Genomic DNA, 10,017 nt, shown 5'->3' on the forward strand with positions numbered 1-10,017 from the left:
TACAAATATATATTGTGTATGTGTGTGTTTGGGAGGTGTGAGAGAGAAAGATACATACATAGAGAGAGCAATGGGTAGACTTTGTATTTAAAGACAATTTCCATTCCATATAATTCACCACATTATGGTCTTAAATTTGCTTGCAATATTACTCCATTATTGTTAGTCTTTCTGAGTTCTACAGTGATACACACCTCCTTAATTTCTATGACAGGTGACTTGTAGCTTCTTCATTTTTTCTTAGACTCCTACATAATTTTATTTGTGTCATGGATTTTGGAAAAATTAAAAGCTTTTGATTTTGTTGCCCTATCTCAATTGATGTTTTATTTTAAATATATTCACATTTGACTATTTTTTCTCTGAGTGTATTTAATTTCTGGAATATACATTTGGAAAATTAAATTGTTTGTTATTGATATATTTGTATAATTCATTTTATTATTGTTATTTTTAATTATGTGCAGATATTTTTGCATTTATGCAAATTTAATTTGATCGCATGTATTTGCATGTGAGTGCAAGGTTCCAAGGAAACCAGAAGCATAATAAATATTCCCTGGATTTGGAGTTACAGGTGAATGTGAACCACCTGGTTCAGATGGAGAAGTAGAAGTGAGTCTTCTAGAGGAACAGGTAATAGTATTAGTTTCTTTGACTCCTGATTTATTTAGGATCAGGCTGATGAAATCATAAATATTTTTGAGGTTTCCAAACTGTCCTTTTATTACTGATTTTTAAGCTGTCGTCAGTTGCATTATGTGTAATCAGATTGGTGAATACCCTATTGTCATAGTGCCTTCATCCAGTAACTGATGTAAGCAGATTCAGAGATCCACAGCCAAGCTCCAGGAGTCCAGTTGAAGAGAAAGAAGAGGGATTCTATGAACAAGGGTCATCAAGATCATGATGAGGAAACCTACAGAGATAACCAAATCAAACTAGTAGGAATTCATGAACTTTAAACCAGTAGCTGTGGAGCCTCAATGGGACTGTACTAGGCCCTCTGCATAAGCAAGCTGTAGCTTGATCTGCTTAAGCGGCGCCCTAGAAGTACATTCAGGATCCATCCTTGGTGCACAAGCTGACTTTTTGGAGCCTACTACCTATGGTGGGACACCTTGCACAGCCTTGATGCAGGGGGAGGGTCTTGGACCTGCCTCAATTGAATGTACCTGGCTGTGCTGACTGCCCATGGGAGGTCTTACCTTCTTGGAGGAGGGAATGCAGGATAGGTTGGGAGTGGAAGGCTGGAGGGGCAGGAAGAGAGAAGAGAAGGGATCTGTGGTTGGTATGCAAAATGAAAAAAAATTCCTTAATTAAAAAAATAAACATACTTACCTGGCAGGGGACATACCATGATCACGAAGGTGGTTTTCCCAGGGCGAGGCTTATCCATTGCACTCCGGATGTGCTGACCCCTGCGATTTCCCCAAATGCAGGAAACTCGACTGCATAATTTGTGGTAGTGGGGGACAGCGTTCAGGCTCTCCCCTGAAAAAATAAAATAAAATAAAATAAAATAAACAAACATTGCATGGTTTCTTTTAAGTTCAAATATGTGTTGGGATGATCTTGTCAATTGGTCTTTTCTAATAGAGGGGTATTGAAATCCAAAGGTAAGAACAGATTCATCTGTTTTCCTTAACGTTTCTGTGGAACTCAGTTTCACATGTTTTGAGTTTATACTTTATGGATTAGTATGGGTTCTTATAAAGTGTTTTTTTAAATTGAGGATTCAGTAGTTAAGAGTACATATCACTTTTGTAGACAATTACAGTTGGTTCCGAGCACCTATATGGAGTGGCTCACAACTTCCTGTAACTCCAGATTCTGGGGTATCTGATACCTCTTGCCTCTAAGAGCACCTTTACAAACATTTCATGTACAGATACCCACAATTAAAAATAAATCTTAAAACATAATAATTTATCACAATTCAAAATTGATCACAAAAGTATCTTTCAGTGTTTTAAGTACTTTAATGAACATCAGTCACATTTTATACATTTTCACAACAAATGGCTAGATGTTTCAATATCACTTACTTCCTGTTCCTTTTTATAAATTAAATTTAGTAGATCTTTGTGATATGAACTACACTTTAAATATTTGGTTGCAAAAAAATCAGTTATATAAGCCAGTGAATAATATTGTATTCAGTCTATAAGTTCTATTTTTATACTATTCACCACTACACTAGCTTATAAAATTTTGTTTCACCTATACAATTTTATTACCCAGATATTTTGATTCAAATACGTATGTCTTATCCTTTAGACAGATCATAGAAGTGTAATGTACAATATAATAAAGGCTTGGGTTCTTTACAATATTTAGTAACTAATTTTAATCATGCGAATAAAGCAAGGAGTACCTGAATATGAAATATTCTTCCTTATATTTATTTCTCCTCATTTTTACTACCAGAATTCCCTCATACACATTAACATCAGCTTGTGTAATTTCTACCAAGTTTCCTCTCAGGTGAACAAAACACTTTCTCACAAGTAAACAGTTTTATGCAATATATTAAAAATTATAATGCTGATATGTCAAACTTTCATTAGGTAAAAATATCATTATTTTGTCTTCATTAGTTATGCTGTTTCACTAATTCTTGCTCTCCCACATCATAAACACATGCATTATCACTAAATCTAAAGCTGATCAGGCATGAAAATATATACATGTAAGTAATATTGTATGGACAATTTATATGTATTTATTTGGGAATACACTCACAAACAATTACCTACCACACATATATAACAACATTTAAAAATAAAGAGAACATGAATTTGAAGGAGAACAGGGGTAAATGGGATGGACTGAGAGGTGGAATGGGAGGAGGAAATTTAAAAAAAGTAATTAAATAATGTCAGACATAAATTAATTTTAGATTTGTGTTCATCATCATATTTGAGATTGTAAGTATTGTAATCAATGAATGGTTTATTTCCCTTTCTTGTGAGTTGGTGATAAAATATATGCCACTAATCTTTTCAGTGTGAGAAGGTACTGTGTAGGCTACCAAAACAGCAATGTGGACACCAACCCCACCACAAAACCTTTGGCCCATGATCTCTCCTACATGCAAAATGTGCTAGGACAGTGGTGGCACAGACCTTGTGGGAGCCACAAACTTCTGATTTAATTTAAGGTTCATTTCACTATAGGAAATGCATGCCCAACAATACCTTAACCAAAAGCCAGAGACTAGATAGCCCAGAGACCCAGGGTAAACCAAACATTACTGATCTAAAAAAAAGTATCTTTCTTAGGGTACTGTTTTCTAGGTAGCCTCCCTGGAGTTGTGTAGCAGTCTAGTCATCTTTGTTTTACATCTAGTACCCTCCTATGAGTGAGTACATACCGTGTTTGTCCTTCTGAGTCTGGGTTACCTCACTCAGGATGATTTTTTCTAGATCCATCCATTTGCCTGCAAACCTCATGATGTCATTATTTTTCTCTTCTGAGTAGTACTCCATTGTGTAGATGTACCACATTTTCTTCATCCCTTCCAAGGGCTGTGGAGCCCTCATCTGGAGCAGGCCCTCTGGATAAGTGAGACAATTGAATAGCTTGAACTGTTTGGGAGGCGCCCAGGCAGTGGGACTCCAACCTGTCCTTAGTGCACGAGCTGGCTGTTTGGAACCTGGGGATTATGCAGGGACATTTTGCTCATCTTGGAAGGAGGGGACTGGACCTGTCTCGACTGAATCTATCTTGTTGAGCTGAATCCCCAGGGGAGTCTTTGCCCTGGAGGAGATGGGAATGGGGGGCGGGGATTGGGAGGAAGGCAGGTTGTGGGCAGGAGAGGGGAGGACAGGGGAACCCATGGCTGATATGTAAAATTAAATTAAATAAAAAAAATAAAATAAAAAATAATTTTAAAAAGGTATCAATAAAATGATTTCTAATTATGTTATTCTATATTCATATATTAGAGCCTTAACCTGTTATCACCAGAGAGCCTTCTTCTAGCAGTAGACGGGAACAGATGCAGAGACCCACAGTCAGACTTCATGAGAATCTAAATGGGAGGTCTCCATCAAATCCCTCCCATCTGAGCTCAGAGAATGCCGAGGAAGATGAGGCAGAAAGATTGCAAAAGCAAGTAGTGATGGAGATTGAGAAGATTACAAGCCCTTCTGAATCAATGAAGAAAGGTACATAGGAGCTCATAGAAACTGAAGTAGCAAGCTCTGGGCCTACATGGGTCTGCACCAGGTCCTCTGTTTATAAATTATAGGTACTAGCTTGTATTTTTATGGGAGTCCAGACTGTGAGAATGAGGGAATCTCTGACTCTTGTGCCTGCTCCTGTTGAGTTGCTGTGTCCAACTTCGATATGATAGTTTTTGCTTCATTTTATGATATTTTATTTTTGTCATGTGTGGTTTATTATCCCTTAGAAGCCTGTTCTTTTCTAATGAGAGAAAGAGAGTCAATCTAGAGGGGGGAGAAGATGGGAAGGAACTGGAAGGAGTACAGGGAGGGGACCTCTAATTAAGATATATTGTACAAGGAAAAAAATCTGTTTTCAATAAAAGAAAAAAAAAAGGAAAAAGCAGATTAATTTCTGGATCCAATGAAACATTATTATTTGACTATAATATTTATGTCTGAATAGCAAAGAGGAACTTTTATATGTGAACATAGTTTACAGGTTATTAAACTTTTCAATGTTATTGCTATACAACAAATATCAACTTATAAACCAGTAATTAATGCTGCACATGCTTGCAACTTTATCTTGTGATGTGTTTTTATGAATAGATATATTTTAGGCATTTGTATAAATATATAACTATTTATGATTGCATTTTATATCTATGTGATCTTTAAAATTCAGTGTAAACATTTGCATTCAAGTCAATTTTGAGTAGAGATTAATGTTTCAAAGTAGACTAAATTTTTCATAATTTATCTTTAATTGTGTTGGAATACAAATACAAGAAACAATGCAAATATTGAGCAGATACCCTTGGAATTGAAACAATCTCACTTGGAGGAAAGAGGGAGACCATGGAAGCTAATGAGATTAGAGGCTGAGAAAGCTAACAGAACTTGGCATCAGGAGGCTCAGAGTCTACAAAATCCACAATGATGATTCATATGCCATCTCCCCGAGAGTATACTGCAGCAAAAATTTGCTGAGCAGAAGACATAAGTTGATGGATTTGATGAATAGTCAGTCAACTCTAGAGTGATGGGACTTTTGGTGATGTTGTTGCCTTTGAGTAACCCATGATCCTTGATCCTTGTTCCTCTAAGTAATCTCAGTGATCTCTTCAGTTGGCCAAGAGGGACTTGGGTTGAGTCACTTGTTTTACCAGATTTTTGTTTTGTTTTATTTCGTGTGTATGTGTGTGTGTGTCCTAACACAGGTGAATAGATATTTATACTTCACTCCCCCCAAAACACAAGACATAGGCACCAATGGCTACACAAACACATTGCCATAAATTCTTAATATTAAAATGTTTTATCAGAAATAAAGGAGCCAAGCTTTTCCATGTGCCATTGAATAATATTGATGCCCAACTTCTCAAGTAAAAAAAATTTAAAGGTATTTGCCTTGTAGCTAGGAGTCGGGCCTTGGGAACCACTCTCCAATCCAAGCAGGAACATTGATGTTATGGAATTGTTTCTAAGTCATATATCATTAATAACTCCCATCACAAATGATACTTTCTACATTTTGGCTAGCTGACCAATTCTGAATAATTCTGGTTAGAACCATTATGTTTTTCTTTTTAATACAGTGCTAATTGATTGTTATTTATTAATCTGGAGAAGCATCATTGGGCTTGATTCTGAAAATCAGGGGTGGGGGAAGTAAGACTTTGTTCTATCCTTTCAATTTTAGTTCTGTTGTGAAGTACATGAGACCCTAAGGCTCTGTTGTCAGCTTTTGCCACTATTAGTATACCCTTCAAAGTCTACTTACATCTTATCTTTTAGATTTTATTCCAACAGATGAAAATGGTGAATAGTTACAACTTTGTTGGTGAGTGTTGGTATTTATGTCCTCTGTTCCATTTGTGTAGTATTTTCTGAAACCAGCTATTCTGTTTCCTCAAAATATGACCAGTGTTCAGTTAAGAACTTCATATTCTTGGCTTCCTGTATCAGTAAGAAATAAAGAGCAGTGAACTTATAACTTGTAAATATATCATAAATTTTATCATTCTTTCAAGGTCAATATAAAATCAATTGAAATAACTGCCAAATGTGTTTCAAAACATAAATCAATATAGCAGATGCTGAGTTTGAAAGCAACAATGTGATAACTCATCAAAGAAAATGGAAAGGAGAAAAGTTCACTTTAGTTCCACTGGGAAGCATAAAAATACATTTTTGCTATGAGATTATTTGCAAGTTATATTTAAAGATACCATCTCAGTGAATATTTATGTGCTGTGAACATGATGCCTCTTTTAGTAGTCAGAAATTTGTGTTCATCTGTCACTCACAGTGGCTACTTCAAGACTTATGGCTTGGAAAAGTCATTGAAACTTTCAGCATCTTTGTTCAAGGGTATTTTTTTTAGTATACAAAAGGATATCCTGAAAAAATACTATATACATTTTATATCCCTCTTTCAGAAAAATGCAGCAATAGTAATCCAAGAAACTTGAATTACTATTTTTGGAAGCAGGTGGTATAGAGACTGAATATAAATAACATTTTAGGATATAAAGTATCTACATACCAAATTACAAGTCTCATATTTTTAACTACGAATAAATTCTTTAGAATTGCAGAGCTAAATTTTAACACATGGCATTTGTCACTTGAAATTTTGATTGCCATGTTAGAGAAAAGGTATGAATAATGAATACTCCAAAGAACTTTTAAGTATTATACAGTTCTCTTAGCTACCTAACAGTCAAACCTACATTAATAGCATTTAAAATAGCAAGGTATACCACAATTTACCAAAAATCACAAATTGTTATTAGCTAAAATTCACATTACATCTTCATTGTATTTTTACCAAATGTTAGTTTGTTTTCCAAAACCCTAGTTAAGACATAACACTGTGTAGATGTAACCATCTTGTTTAATAAGAAACACAGAGCCAGTTGCAGAGTTAAAAACCATGAGGTCAGAGCAAGAGCAGAAAACCTTACCCTTCACTCCTTCTGCTGTTCTTCCTCTCTGCAAGAGACCTACTTCTGTGTGTCCTGTCTTTTTTATAGACTTTCTGTTCTGTTTTCTCATTGGTTGTAAACCCAGCCACATGACCTCCCCGTCACTGCCTGTTTGTACAGACCTCCAGGTCTTCTATGGTTGGTATTGAGATTAAAGTCGTGTGTCTGCCATGCTGGCTGTGACCTGGAACACACAGAGATCTACCTAGCTCTGCGTCCCAAGTACTGGGATTAAAGGCATGCACCACTACCGCCCAGCTTCTGTTCTGGCTTGCTCTGACCTCAAGGCAACTTTATTAACATACAAATAAAATCACATTTCAATACAAATAAAATATCACTATATTTCCCCTTTTTTATTTTAATAAAAAGAAAAAAAGGAAAAAAGTTACAACTAATATAAGAAAAACTATACACAAAAGTACAATAGCTATATATACCATATATACAAACAATAAATACCTAAACAATGTCTAGTCCATTTGCATTTAACAAATTCAGAGAAAACAATTCCATTATCTATCCTATTTTGGTAAGTCCAAAATGTACCTGATTCACTTTCTATCCTAACTTATATTACTAACGGAACTGTCTTATAACTTCTTTCAAATTTATACACTTACAGCTCTTAGTGAGTTTTTCTGAAATCCTTAACAAAGATAATTATAACTATAACTAAATGATCTTCAACTCCCTCAGAGACCCAAGAAGGAAATAATACTACCTAATAAAAAATAAAAACAGGAAGTGCATGCAGTTTCCAAAAAAAAAAAAAAAAAAAAAATGTGAGTTGACAGAAACAGCCATCTGCCTGTACAGTCACCTGAGGTTTCTCTGCAGTATTGGGGCATCATCTTCAGCCTATAGGCTTAGCATATCTGACAGACTCATTTGTGAACTAGGATGTATACAAGGTCAACAGTTTGACCTCACATTTGGTGAGAGCAGTCCATGTATCAGAAACACCTGAATTCCATTAGTGTCAAGTCATAATTCAGGATTTAAATTCTGGAAATTATCGATTTTTTTTTCAATTCAGCTGTCCATTTTTCTTGGCTGTGTATATGTGGCTTCATCTCGGCATCCTTTTTGTCTCCACATTCCTATATTAAATGACAGTATAGTATTGAGAGGGGTGAGCTTAGTTTTTCTTCAAGAATAACTGTTTCATCTGCTGTTCCATTGCACATCAGAAGCCATTGGCCCACTCCCTGTTCAGCTGCCTTTGAAGAAAAGAGCACTGTACCTTTTACAGAATGCAAAAGCCACTCACTTCAGGGATGGTGCCATATTGTCCTGGCTTCAGAAGATGCCTTTTGTTAAAGCCACAACCACACTTGTTTTGGCAAGAATCAGTAGTCCTTTGTTTCATGTCCTGTCTGTCCTGTTTGTCAGCAGCTGATTCGAGGATACTTTGTTGTCCAGTGACTAACTTTTGCCATAATGAAAGTTAACTCCATATGCAGTTTCTTCAATGCCCATATTTTCTCTGAAGTAGATTGGTACTGCCAGGAGCTGACATGTCTCATAGTCATAGCAAAACAGAAAAATTCCTAAGTTATGAAAACATTTTAAATGCAGTATTCTGTAGATCTTTGAAGGGTTTGAAGATGACCTGTCTATCTAAAATATATCTGTTTGATCTTGAAAACACACCTAATATGACTACAAGTTCAATTGTAATGTCTAACCACTAACTTTCATTTCTATATAATCTAATAGTTGGTAATACTAACATTCAAGGATTAGCAAATTGCATTACATTGTTAAATGAATGGTATAAATACAATATCTCGAGCAAGATTAGAAATATGTGTATGGCATATTCTAACAATCTCAATCTCAATAATAATAATAATTTGTATACAATATAAAACAATCCAATCCAATGTAAAGTATTTAAAACTAGTAATTGTCTTTTTCTTTTTTTAAAAAAAAACAAGCACCTTTTGCCTAGCCCTTTTCCTAACCCTTAAAACAACTTGTAACCAACCTTCCTAAACAATGAAAACTATCCCAGACCCAAAACCCATAAAAAGACCAAAGAACCATCCACCCCACACCACCGCTTTGAGAATGTGGGCATAGTATTCTTAAAGTTGCTTCCTGCTGGGTATGGGCGAAGTTATCTTTATTCTGAAAAGAAAAATTTTGGGTTAATTGTCAAATTCTAGGAAAGGTAACTATATTCTTTGTTATCCATAATGCCAAAGTTCAGGGTTTATCTCAAGTCCTTATTCAAGTAGTCTTTGAAACTGGATCATCTCAGCTAGTCATCTCAGAAATGTTCTAAGCACTTTGTAGTCCAAAGCTGATCTGTAGATAATGTTTGTAAGCTTAGTGATATTATTCTCCACGTGGAATTGTCATTGTGGGGCCCCATCTTCTTCCTGGAGATTTCAGTTGATGTTAAGCCTGGCCATGATTTCCTGCAGTAAACTGAAAAGAGACTCGAACACAAAGACATGTATAGGCAGCTAATCGAAGCCTTTTCTCTAGAATTAATTAGTACTCAATATGACCATTATTATCTTAACAAAGTTTAAAATACACACACACACACACACACACACACATATATATATTGTAAATTTTGATATAAAATTCATACTTTAAGAAAAGTTTAAAGAATCAGAATAGAAGCAAAGAATTGAGATTAGTAATAGAATAGTCCCTTAATTAATTTGGTTTTTCTCTTGTCCCATGTCAGAAGATGGCTCTTTCTTCTCATATAATACAGGGAGTTTTCATTTTCCTTTTAACAACATTCTTGAGTTTAAAGGAGGAGAGAGCCATTCTCCAACTCCAAAGTCAGCTTTAAACTTTAATTGAGCTGGGACTACAAGAAGACCAAT

At 35.3% G+C, this 10,017-nt stretch overlaps 1 non-coding gene across 1 annotated transcript; it reads left to right on the plus strand.

The window, feature by feature from the left end:
• Positions 1-1,333: 1,333 nt before the first annotated feature.
• LOC118597576 lies at positions 1,334-1,497 on the plus strand. The gene has a single exon (XR_004946868.1). It is a non-coding gene; the product is annotated as a U1 spliceosomal RNA (small nuclear RNA).
• Positions 1,498-10,017: the final 8,520 nt, after the last annotated feature.

The sequence above is a fragment of the Onychomys torridus genome, chromosome 16 (genome assembly GCF_903995425.1).
Source record: "Onychomys torridus chromosome 16, mOncTor1.1, whole genome shotgun sequence".
Classification (NCBI taxonomy): domain Eukaryota; kingdom Metazoa; phylum Chordata; class Mammalia; order Rodentia; family Cricetidae; genus Onychomys; species Onychomys torridus.